The sequence below is a fragment of the Tympanuchus pallidicinctus genome, unplaced genomic scaffold (assembly GCF_026119805.1).
Source record: "Tympanuchus pallidicinctus isolate F22 unplaced genomic scaffold, pur_lepc_1.0 scaffold5, whole genome shotgun sequence".
In the NCBI taxonomy this organism is placed as follows: Eukaryota; Metazoa; Chordata; class Aves; order Galliformes; family Phasianidae; genus Tympanuchus; species Tympanuchus pallidicinctus.
The window spans coordinates 72,506,477-72,519,415 of NW_026294769.1; the positions used below are offsets into that span (position 1 = coordinate 72,506,477).

At 45.9% G+C, this 12,939-nt stretch overlaps 1 protein-coding gene across 3 annotated transcripts in view; it reads right to left on the reverse strand.

The window, feature by feature from the left end:
• Positions 1-12,939, reverse strand: part of SLC45A4 (solute carrier family 45 member 4) — an 86,274-nt gene that overhangs the window by 58,788 nt on the left and 14,547 nt on the right. For 2 of the 3 annotated variants that reach the window (XM_052704794.1, XM_052704789.1), the window contains exon 1: positions 6,728-6,909. The exons of the other annotated variant lie outside the window; for it this stretch is intronic. The gene's annotated coding sequence lies outside the window, so the exon portion shown is untranslated. Of the gene's footprint in view, positions 1-6,727; positions 6,910-12,939 lie in introns of those variants that run through there. 3 annotated transcript variants of the gene reach the window in all.

Below are 12,939 nucleotides of genomic sequence, written 5' to 3' on the forward strand. Positions count from 1 at the left end.
GCTTGAGTAAGCCACATGCCAGTGAGAGCTAACCTAAGGTCAGAAGCAGCTCCCATGCCAAACCAAATTATTACCAAATGAGAGCCTCGTGTCCCACAGCTTGCCAGGATCCCTTGCCAAAAGTTTGATGAGAAAACCTGGCTGCTTACCCCGAGTTGTTACAATGCAGTATGCCAGTTAAAAGTCTAATTGACTTTACAGCACTTGGAAATACCAACACTAAGGGGCTTTAGTTAAGCTCCCATGTGCCAGTTTCCCTAAGATGGCAGTTCACAGCACACAAACCACCTGGTGACTGTCACGCTCTGCACCACTGCTGGATGCCTGCAGATCAGCTTTTAACTTGAGACACGTTCTGTCTCCTGTAACTGTCAGAGGTCTACATTTAATAGCAATAACTCAGCTTTTTAATGCTGAGTACTTTGTTCCACCCAGAAGAGTGAGCTATCATATAGAAGCAAAACAAAGCCACTTTATTCAGGATATCAGCAACTATTCAGTACTAAGATACAAGAGACAGCAGCCCCAGCTGGAGGATGCAATATTCTCCACCACCTGAAGTTTTGGGTGGTTACTAAACATGCTCTGAGCAGGGCTGTGACCCAAATGCACGATGTGTGGGTAGCTGATAAGCTGCAGACTGCAGAACAGTCATCTGACCAGCAGCAGCTTACTTACTGCAAGCACAAAGTCTTCAGCTCACAACACAGACCACTACAGCTTAACACTGCCTCCTTCTAGCCTCGATTTAGGGCTGTCCAGGGTAATCCATATGGAAGGCAGTTCTCAGAGGGAAGCACCAGTGATGTGTCAAGCTCCACACATGGTGTCACTCATCCTGGCAACAGACATCCTGCTTCAATTCATTGGCAGCTGGGCCAGAATCATTTCTATTTTGTGCCTCTGCTTGGTGAGTTATATACACTGCTCTGCTAGGAAATTTACTGGATTTGTTAAAACAGTTTACTAGGTGGGAGTAACACTGCTTAAGAGTACTGTTTCAAACACTCTTTAATGCTTATGTACTAAGCAAAACGTTAACCATTGCACTCTGGATCACCATTTCTTCATGGAAGTGGTTTAGTAAGTCTGCCTACATGTTGCATGTGGAAGAACTGGGAGCTGTAGCACAATTATCAGTTTCAGCCTTCTCTAATGGAAAGAGCAGTACAGAATGCTATGCCACTGTCAGAATAGATCTGATTAATCTTATGCCTATAGATGGAATAGGTCACAGCATGGGATCTTGTACAACAGACCCCTGCAAGACCACATGCAGCACAGTGCTGTTTCTCATGCTACCAGTTACTCTGCAAGCTGCTAAAGCTTCCCCCTCCACCACTCAACAGACTCACCACATCCACAGCAGTGTTCTTGGCTGATCAGCTGGGAAGTCCCACTTCAACCCAAGTTGCTGTGCCTACTTTCACATGCTTTTTACACCAACCATCCAGTTAGAGTCTGAACTGCAAGTGAAGCTTTTTTTTTTTCTTTCTGTCTGAAGCATGACAACACCACTGCGTGTGCACTGTTGCTCAACACACATTGCCTGATAATTTGATGCGAGGATTCCAGGGTGGCTTTGAAATAGCAGAAGAGGTACAGACTGTTAGCTAAGCTCAAAAAACTGCCAGCTGCAGCTCCTTGTGATGAGAGATGTGAAGGATCTCACTGCTTCCACCCAGCATGCAAGTAGAGGGGCAGCAATACATGCAGAAAACCAGCTTCAAAATCCAGGAATTGCAGCACGAGGTCATGTTCAACTAGGAATACCAGTAGTATATAATAGGCAGGATTTAAAGCTTAACCTAGACAGACAAAAAAAATAAAGGACTAGTGCTTAAAAGCTGGCTATTGCTCAGTGCCTGCTGAAGGTACCGGTTGTCAGCTGGCAGGTCAGCTCAGCAGTCAGCTCCCACCTAAGCATTTAACAAGATGCCTCTCAAAGCAAGAACATGCTTTCTAAGCTGCTCCACTGGCAACACACTTTAATATCAAGTTTTTTTTCCCCTCCCCCTCCAATCAGTTTCCCTAGTGAAATGCTACCTGTTTGTATTCTCACAGCTTTTAGGAATGACCCATTTAAAAAAGTTCATACTGAGGTAGAGCCTACACATTCCAGCCTCAGCAGACAAGCAGAGCCATATTAAATTACCAAGCCCTAACTTTCTAGCTGTCAGTGAAGCCAAGACTGAAGTGAGTTTAAAGGTAATTAACCTCTGAGATCACAGCCCTACAAGATGGGTCCAAACTCAGCTTTCTCTAAGCTCCTCAGAGCCTGAACAAGAATAAAGGCAGTAGCCTATATGAAGAGCTTTCTGGGGCAACACACATTCACTCTGGTGCACATTTACACCAATGAAGGAGATGTGCAAAAGATCCTCCCGTACACCAGTGCACTGCTTTAAGTTGACAAGTGTGAAGTGTACACCAAGCGATTAAGAACATCTCAGCTCTGTGTTCTGCACTGCAGTGCAAGCAGCCCCCACAGCATCCAAACAAGATCACAGCAGCAGATAGTGCTCACTCCTCTCTCAAAAACCAACTCTCAAGAAGCAGCAGGCTTCTGCAGGAGTTCACGCATTACGCAAGAGGGTTATCTCCAGAAGCATACGTTTTCAGTTATACTGGAAATGTCTCAGCTATATATATTTGAGCAAGGAAAGGATGACAGTTTTTGTAGTGAGACATGAGCCAACTCATGTAAATTGGTCTCCACTGTTACAGTAGAAATAGATGTTCCACAGATCCCATTCATCACTGAAGTCAAACCAGGCATTAAGGACAGTTCTCATGAGAAAGTAACTATCTCACTGATAGAGAAATAAAGCTCTCACAACACAACAGATGCCACTACCTCTTAAAGACAAGCTCACAGACAGTTTCAGACACTTTTAAGTGACTACAGGATGCAGCTTCAGCAGCTTAAGGTACTGTTACCTTGTGGCAAAAAAGAAAAGCCAAACACTTCTGGAAGTGTTTACAGCCAGAGTGTCAACTAAATACCTTTATCTCTTATCTGAAACCACTTTCCCTTATTTAGGAGGGGAACATTTAGGCCTGTTGAACATTTCACCAACTCAGTAAAATCATTAAACAAACCAAACAAGGAAGACCTTATCTTTTGCAATAATGTTGTGGGGGGAAAAGAAAAAAAAAAACAACAACAAAACAGCACACACAAGCTCTGCAGGTCCTGCATTTAAACAGCAGAAGTGTCAGAGCAATCACATCAGCAACCACTCCTGCCAAGCATTTACTGAAAAGCTCAAGCTCTACAGGCAAGCAGCAAGTATTCACCAGTGCTTTCTTTGACCCCAAGCACCAGCTCGAGCCATATTTCATTAAATATTTTAGTAGCACTGTCTGAACCAAGGCAGCAAAACATGACGTGGATCACACTGGAGCTTTTTTTTTTTTTTTTTTTTTTTTAAAACAGAGCAGCAAGGATACACACTGTAACACTGATTTCTCCTGAATTCTCAGAACACTGCAGTTATCCTTCTGTGCTCCCCACTTTCAGTGCTGCCTACCATTGCAGCTTCACATCATGCAATAGGAGGAGAAATTACCTCTTCTGTCCAATGGACAACATCCTGTAATGTTTTTTCTAGCCCTTCTCATTTGCCATTAGCTGCAGTAGCCAACGCCAGCAGTGTTAACTCATTCTGCATCCTGGAGTCCTGGCTAGGTATTTTCTTGACCCTTCCTCTTCTTCCTCCATTTAAGAAGACCAAGGATGCCAACTTTAACAGGACCTACTACAATGGAACACTGTCCCAAAGGGAGAGTAATTTTCCAGGTCAAAAGCAGTTCCTACACTTGCTAGATGTGCTAAATGCAAGCATCTCAGAGCTAAAAGTCACCGGTAATGTGATCTTAAAGAAAGCTACTCCTTTCAGGGGAGATTTCTAAGAGTTAAGTGCTAAATCGTTTCTTCCTCCCTCCACCATATCAAACTAGGTGAGGTGAGACTCCCTTGTTCCATGGCACACGCCATGATCAGGTTACAGATTAAACATGGAATTATTCAGATGGCAGACTAGTTAAGTTTAATAGCCTAGAAAACTAAACAGACTTCCATTTTCAGCCCCTTTGTCAAGACCTTTTCCAGCAAAACCCCAGAGAGAAAACCCACCTTTCTCACCCCATCCTCACCTCATTAGGACTCAGTGCTCTACCCCAGAAACACCACATGAGCTTCTCATACCCTTCCCTCGCTCTACCACCCACTGCTCATCCTCCCAAGCTCTTCTTCCAGTCTCTATCTCCATCAACCAGAGTTCACTCCTTCTCCATCTCCAATCCCATTTCTCCGTCGCCCCAAAGCTCCCCAACCCTTTCACACCTTCAAAACCTCACATATCCCATAATTCCTCATTCTCTTTTCATCCTGACAGCATCTCATTCATCCCAAAGCTTCTCAACCTTTCTGTCACACACATTTATCCTACAGTTTCACAGCCCCACACTTCCCTCTCCCTAGATCTCACTAACCTTTCCCATCTTTACAGTCCCACATCTCCCTCACCTCCCAGCTCCCCAACCCTTCCCACCCTCACATCTGTCACCCTAGATCTCCTCAACCCTTCATGGTTCTGTGTCTTTCACACCCTGCATTCCTCGCCTTCCCAACTCAAATCTCTCACCCCAGACCTCACCAGTCATTTCTCATCTCTAGGATTCCATATTTCATTCATCCCAACCCCCTCACCTTCATAGCACTACATCTCCCACATCTTAAGTCTCCCTAACCCTCCTTGACTCCTATCTCCCTCATCCTAAATCATCACACAGCAGCTTCTCATCCTTCTTCACCTTCATGGTACCATACTTCCCTCCTCCTAGACTCTCACACTTTTTTCACCTTTGCAATTGTGTACAGGAGATGCATCTCCCTCACCCCATATCCCCCAACCCCTCCTAACCTTCATGATTCCTATCTCTGCCACCTCAAATCCTCGCTCTGCCTTCTCCACCTTCACAACACTTCATCCCTCTTCCTGCAGCTCATCAACTCTTCCTTACTTTCATGATCCCATACACCCCTACATCACAACTCTCCATCTCTGTAGTTCCATGGCTTTATGACTCCAAATCCTCAAGCTGTATCCATGACCTTCACAGCTTCACATCTTCCCAACCCTCCATGGCCCCATTTCTTTCATCCCCATTCCTCACTCCACATTCATCACTTTCCCAACCCCACATCTTCCTCACCCCAATCTCCCCAACTTTTCCCTCACCTTCATGGTTCCATATGTCATCCCAGTCCCTCCACTTCACCTTCTTCACCTCCACAGCCCTACATCTCTCTCACCCTGTGCATTCTTAACCCTCCCCAACACCTTCACAGCACCTTATCTCCCTCATGCAAAATCCTCACCCCACAGCTCCCCAGTCTTTCCTCACCTTCTCATCCTCTCACTCATCTCACCTTCTCACTCCATGCTCTTTACAGCTCTTGATCTCTCACCCTAGATCTCCATAACCCTTCCTCACCTTCATGGCTCCATCTGACTCACCCAGATGACTTCACTCCACCTTCACAGCCCTACATCTCCCTCAGCCCAGATCTCACCAACCCCTCCTGACCTTCATGGTCCCATATCCCCCTTCACTCCACAACTTCTTAGCCCTCCAGATCTCTCACCCATCCCCACCTCCACATCCTCCCCATCTCCTCAAATCCTCACATCTCCTTCATCACCTTCACAACCTCCCCAGCTCACAGAATCAGAAAACGGACAGGGTTGGAAGGGACCTCAAGGATCATAAAGCTCCAACCCCCCCCCCCCCTCCCCCCCACCAGAGGCAGGGCCACCAACCATTTAATACCAGACCAGGCTGCCCAGGGCCCCAACCAACTTGTCCTTGAACACCTCCAAGGATGGGGCATCCACAACCTCAGGGCAGCCTGTTCCAGCACTACTCTCTCTGTAAAGAGCTCCCCCTGACATCCAACCTAAATTTCCCTCCCTCAACTTAAAACCATTTCCCCTTGTCCTGCAGTTATCAACCTTTACAAAGAGTTGATTCCCCTTATCTTTTTTTGTTTGTATGCCCCCTTTAGGTGTTGGAAGGCTGCAGTGAGGTCACCCTGCAGCCTTCTTTTCTCCAGGCTGAAGCCCATCTCCCTCAGCCTGTCTTCGTAGGGGAGGTGCTCCAGTCCCCGATCATCTTTGTGGCTCTCCTCTGGACCCCCTCCAACAGCTCCCTGTCTTTTTTGTACTGGAGGCTCCACACTTGGACACAGTACTCCAGATGGGGACTCACAAGAGCAGAGCAGAACAATCACCTCCCTGCCTCTGCTGGCCACCCCTCTTTTGATGGAGCCCAGGATACCATTTGCTTTCCAAGCTGCAAGTGCACACTGCTGGCTCACGTTAAGCTTTTTATCCATCAAGACCTTCATCTTCACCATCCCCATCATCTCCTTCCCCCACAGCTCCCCTCCCCACCTCCAGGGTCCTCCACCTCCCTCAGCTGAAATCCTCACCCCCCAATACCCCTTCCCTAAACCTCCCTAGTCCTTCCACACCTTCACAGCTCTCGGTATCTCAGCCACCCCAACACTCCGCTCCACCTTCCCCACCTTCACAATCCTACACCTCTCTCACCCTGCCCAACCTTCCCTCACCTTCACGCTCCCCTCTCTCCCCCCTCATTCCCACACAGCCCCAATCCCTCACTCGCCCCTCCCCCTCCCCCCCCACCTCCCGCTTACCTGTCCCCGGGTCTCCCCCTGCACCCGGGTCCTGCTCCGTGCAACGGGGGAGGCTGTGACGGTACCGAGAGGTACCCGCGGCGGCCGGCCGGAGGGGTGGGGGGGAAGGAGGAGGGAGGGGTGAGCACACTCACGGCGGCACAAGCGCGGCGAGCGACACCGGGCACCAGCGGCCGCTTTATACCGGGCTCCTCGGAAACCCGCTCCCGCTTCCGCTTCCGCCCCCTTCACGCCCCCACCCCTGCACTTGGGGGGTCATGAATATGCAATAAGGAGGGCGTGGCCAAAGGGCTCCAGGGTCGGGGGGGGGCGTTGCTATGGCGACGGGCGGGCGGGCTACGGGGGCGCCCGGCGTCCCCTCTCAGGGGCGGGGGGTCGTTACCTCCTGAGGGAGGTGCGGCAGCAGGTGTACGGGCGTTTGTGCTGCGCCGAGGGACGGCCGGGCTGGCGGCTGGAGCGGGGCTCCAGAGAGAGCCTGAGCGACCGACCGCCAGCAGGCCTGGCCTTGGTTTCTACAGAAAAGCCGCACGGATTGTGTTTTTGCAGCTCGACCGTTCTGTTCTAATACCTGAGCAACCACACAACACAACAGGAGCTGGGCTGGGCGCCTTCCCCCTCTCTGCTCCACATTCCAAACGTTTTACCTTTATTTTGAGGAAAAAAAAGCCTCTGCGTTGAAGTTCCCACCACACTGTGGGACCCCAATGCAAACCTGCCCTAAAACTGCTTTTTAAAGCCACATTTATTTATTTATTTTTAATTACAGGGGTATATTATATATATATATATATACATATATAATCTAAATCACTTCAGTCCCATAGGCATGTATATATTTATATATATACAATCTGAATTACTTCAGTCCCATAGGCATATATATATAATCTGAATTACTTCAGATTATACCCAGCCTTCATAGCTCTGATTTTCATTACACAAACGGGACGTGTGAGGCAGCGTGTGAGCAGCCTTCAAAATGCACATTATATTGCATAAATGCACATCAGATTGCATAAGTGTAGTTGTTTTCTGTTCCTTGACACGCTGTTAAGTATATGTTCCAAAACAATTTTTTTTCTTTTTTCTCCCCCTCTTGTGAACTTCTTTCTCTGCAGATCGTGAATAATAAACCACAAAGCGCAGCAGACTTCGGGGGGAGAGAAAGGAAACCCGCAGAAGGCAAAATGAAAGAGCCGTATGCATCCATCCACTGTTATAGGGCAATGTTAATTTTGAGCCTGGCAAAAACGCTCTGATTGCATCCCCCAAAGAACAAAAAAACCCAGCATCATTCTTTTTCTAGAATACGACTTTCAGTGTATTTTTAGACTAATTCAGACCAAGAACTTGGTAGCGTGCGTGACCACAGTGATACACAGCGCACTGAATTAACGATCGGTGAGGAGTCACAAAGTCAAAGAGAGGTTGCTCTTTTATTTTTTGGCTACTGCTGATGTTTATAGATGTTATAATGACAGTATCATCTCAAGTTGTGTAGTTACACCTTCTGAAACGTTTTTATTCCCCCATATACTGTGCCAACCCAGGCTACGTGATGTTTAGACACCTCACTTTAAGATGGCATTTTATTGTTCTTGCTCCTTACCTTGCCCTGACGTTTCAGACGTGTTCAGGCTATGTCCAGACGTGTTCAGACGTGTCCAGATATTTCTCCATTTTATTTCCTTGTGATTTTCTCTTGAGCGTTGTTAACTCTCAGCCACTCGCTGAGCTGAGAGCCAGAGAGGGTAATTTTCCATAAAGCAAACATTTTTGTTTAAAAAAAAATATCCAAATTGTTAAAAAGAGAGTGAAGGGATGGAAAAAGAAATCCAAGGAAGCAGACCCACCTCTTCCCTCTGAGGTTCTTGTTCAACTCCAAATATTTAATTCATAATAAATAAACACATCCTCAGGACTTGGCATAGGAGAAATGAAATGAGATCTGTGGATGTGTGCTGGACACGACTGTCAATACACGGAGCCGTGGTCCAGGCGTGTGCTGCTTTTGTGCGGGAGAGGGACTGATGTTTGTGGGAACGTGAGAAAAGCCCCTAAGCCGTGGTTGAGAGTGAGTTTGGGGACATGCTTCTGTCCTTGGCATTTGTTGTGGTCTGCCTTTCAGCAGATGCCTGCTCAACGGGGTGGTTTTTGTCAATTCCTGTTCCTCAGTGGTTATTTCTCCCTAGGCAATACGTAGGCTGAGGCACTTTAGCAAGCGCCTTCTGTGTAGAAAACATCCAGGAGTGACCTTCAAATCTCCCTACTGACCCTTATAATGCTTTTTGGTTTCCATTTTGTGGGTCACATAGCTGGAGAAACCCCCAGGGTGCTGATCCTTGCTCCCACTGGTCTGTCTGGCAGGCAGTACCCAAGGATTTTCTAAACATTCTATGGGACACTGGAGAGCAATATCCTTCCCTAAAAGCCTTGCAGCTCTCTACACGATGTCCTGTGTCTTGGCATAGAAATTGGAGCAAGTGGTCTTCCCTATTTAATGATCAATGTTAATTAACCAGCCAGCAGGATCATCCACAAGTTCCTCCATTTCGCAGGTACGTGGCTTACAAAACTGTTACGAAAATTTGCCATGCAGCCAAGCCAAACAAACAACTCCCCAATATTATTTTACATGCGTGTCAAAAGAAATAACTTGCCGCAGGCAGTGCGGGTGAAGGAATTTTACAAGACTGCGTCTGATCCTCCCTCTCCCCTCCCTCAGACAGCTAAAGAAATGTTTGTGTGATGAAAGGGGTAAGGGGGCAGAGGACAGCTGGTTAGGAATTAATGAAATGTTTGAGCATTATCATGCAATAATGGATTTAGTTGACTATTTGCCAGCGTTCAGATCTAGTGTGAGTTGCTTTACATGAAAGGCAGGGATTCCTAGATTAAACTGAACCTCCTGAAACTGCTGCTGCGCCCAAATCCTTTGAAAGCCAGGACTTTAACAAGGTAATTTGTCTTCTGGATGGACAGAAGCCCTCAGGATTGTTTGGACTGGCTTTCAGACTCCATGACATGTGATGCAGCCAGCTCTTAGAGGTGTCTCCTGGTAAGGAGAGGCCATGAATTTGGGAGACCTGAGCAGAGATGAGGTCTCCCGGCCAGGATACTTGTAAATGACATGAAAAACGAGTCTCGATTTTCACATGTTTGGCCTGTAACTTATCCCTGGGGTATCTCTCACAAAAGGGTGTTTGGTTCATTTCTGATGGGAAAACAGTGCTCTGAGTTGAAACTGTCATTTTTCCTTCTTCCCACCCTTCCCCAACATACGTTGTCATTAATTTGGAACTTTAAGTAGCTGTGTAAAATCGTTCATGTCCCTTGATGCTTTTATTTCCCCCCTAAGAGCATTGGGATGCTTCCAGTTTCTGCGTATCAGATAAAGGCTGTAGACTTGTGCCAAGCCAACCAAAGATTTTTTTAAAAACTCAGACAAGTTACAAGAAGGTCCCACGGATGGAAGGATGCTCTGTGCGATTTTATGGCAGTGACCCAGTCAAGCAGATTTTCTGGCTCACTGAGATTACCTGTGGTAGCCAAACTGGACTATGAGCTGGAATTCTCAGTGCCAGATAGCTTTGCGTAGAAACTTTGTGCCCAGAATTTACCCATCTGAGGCCAATTGGCTCATGTCACCCTAGAGACATTGAGCAATGTCAACAGTCCTAAGCCAACAAGGCAGAGCTATCTCTTGGGCTGAAACCTGGAGTAAGAGCAGGAGCTATCCTACACCTTTCCCAGATGGAAAAACAAATGACTTGTAGTGGAGTCCCAAGCTCCTAGAGGTTGTGTTGGCTGATACGAGCTCATGAGCTGTGTTGCTCTCGCTGCTGCTTGTGAGGTCCCTGAAGCATTCGTGTCTTGAAAAATGAGGTTTCCTTCTCATTACTGTCCTGGTTTGCACAGCTAAAAAGCGGTATTAACAGCAGCAAAATTATCCTGCCTTTTTAATCTATGTGCTCTATAATTACCTCCACAATAAAACTGTGAGGCGTTAAGCTCCAGTGCAGTTTAGAGTTGACAAGGAATGACTTGACAGGCCTTGAAGAACAGCATCTTTCCAACCTTACATAAGCACTAAGAGCAGTTAAAGTGCCGCTAGACGGCATGTGAGAACTTCATGACTTGGTAGTTCAGTCACTTCTTCCCTCTCAATGGAGACACCAGAACTCCTTTTGCATGTTATTTGCTCTTTTTCTCTCTGCTTGGGCAATGAGCCGGGATTAGTCAGTATTCCTTCCGAGCCGTCTCATATTAAACCATGACGATGATGTTTATGAGGTTTCCATTTCTGCACCGGGATATTTGTACTTTGGTCTCTCTATTTTTGCTCAGAGCCAAATTGAAAAATGGATACGTTTTCATCGTGTTTGGTTTGCAAAGAACCAAAATCTTGAAGTAACTCCTGTAATACAGCAGGTTGGTTAAGACTGAGGTGATTTTCAAGTGACTTCATTCACATTAGCTTCACCATGGTGAAAGCTGCTCAGTAATATTGCCAGTTTACACTGGTGAATACAGAAAAATGCCCAGAGCAGAGAGCTGTGTTAATTTTGTCTCTGTGAAGGTTCCTCTGCAGGCAGTGTACCAGAAAGCTGATGAAAATCAGTCTTTGAACTGAAGTCTCACCTGAGATATAAGTCTGTTCCCTAATGCTTTCACATAGCAAAACGTGGATTTCCTGGATTGAATTTACAAAATTTTGAATTTAGTTCATCTAGTTTAGCACAGAATAAAATCATCATCGAATCATAGAATGGCCTGGATTGAAAAGAATCACAACGATCATCTGGTTTCAGCCCCCCTGCTATGTGCAGGGTCGCCAACCACCAGAGCAGGCTGCCTTTAATCTGAATCATAGAATCATTAAGGTTGGAAAAGGCTACTAAGATCATCTAGTCCAACCATCCTCTGATCATAACACAATCTATAGATCTAGACATGAAAACACCACTTTCATTTAACATCATTTATTGTTTTCCATACTGTCTTCTTGTCTCGCAGCCTTTTAGCTGCAGCTGAATTTCAGCTATGCAGGTGTTATTGGGCACGTTTGTTTTGATCACCGAGGTGGGACCTGAAGCCTCTAGAGCCTTCTTGGAGGTCTTGCTTTGCTCTTTGCTTTGCTGGGGCCTGTTAAAACCACACGTTGTGACTTATCTCATCTCATCTCTCCCTTGCCTAATCGGCACTGTACCTAATCAGTGTTTGCAATATTCTGGGTCCCAGCGTGGTCAGAATTTCAAATTGTTTAGTCCTGTGTCACGAAAACTTCATTTGGAAAAGCAGCAGTGTGTTCTGTATTTTTGGAGAACTCTGGGGTATAGCTCAAGGAGCTCCATCTAAGCTAATGGCTTCTCTAGCTCTGACTCAGTGTTAGCAAAGGTCCACGAGCAGTCACAAAAATCGACACGGCCGTCCTGATGATATCCAGGTTCTTTTTAACGTTCCCCTGAAAACATGAGTAACGCTCACCTGGGTGATGGAAAAGCAAGTTGGATTGGCACCGGTTGGTAATGGGATGGAAAATTAGTATGTAAGAAAACCTAGTGATTAAGATAATAAAAACAATGTTAAGAGTCTTAGGTGAAGCCAAGTTTTAGAGCCCTCGAGCTTTTAATTGTGAAATTCTTGGCTCTCATTTTGTTTCTGAAATAGAAATCTATTTAAATGACTTAAGCAACCCAGGTTTGAGGAATAACCCTGAGCAGACCGTTGTTGTTGTGACAGGGAAACTGATATGAATTGGATGAATAATTTTCATTCTAATTGCTTGAATTTCTAAACACTACTGAATAATTGCAGATCCCAAAGTATTTCTTATAAAGCCATTTTAAACGTTGAGGAAAAAAATGCAAGATGTTTCCAAAGTCCAGAGTTGTTTGGAGTGGAAATTGAAATCCCCAGAAGAATACTGAGGTTTTAGAAGGGATTTCAATTACTTTCCACTCCTAAAAGGTGGGTGAAAAATGACAAATTCTATAGTTCACTTAAATTGCATTCAGTGATTTTTCCCTATAAATGAATATAGAATCATAGAATCACCAAGGTTGGAAAAGACCTACAAGATCATCCAGTCCAACCATTCACGAATCACCAATAGTTTTCACTAAACCATGTCCCTCAACACAACATCTATCATTCCAATCATGAATGTTCTTGTTGTGTTTGGAAGGAAGTTGTCCCTTTACATGAAGAGC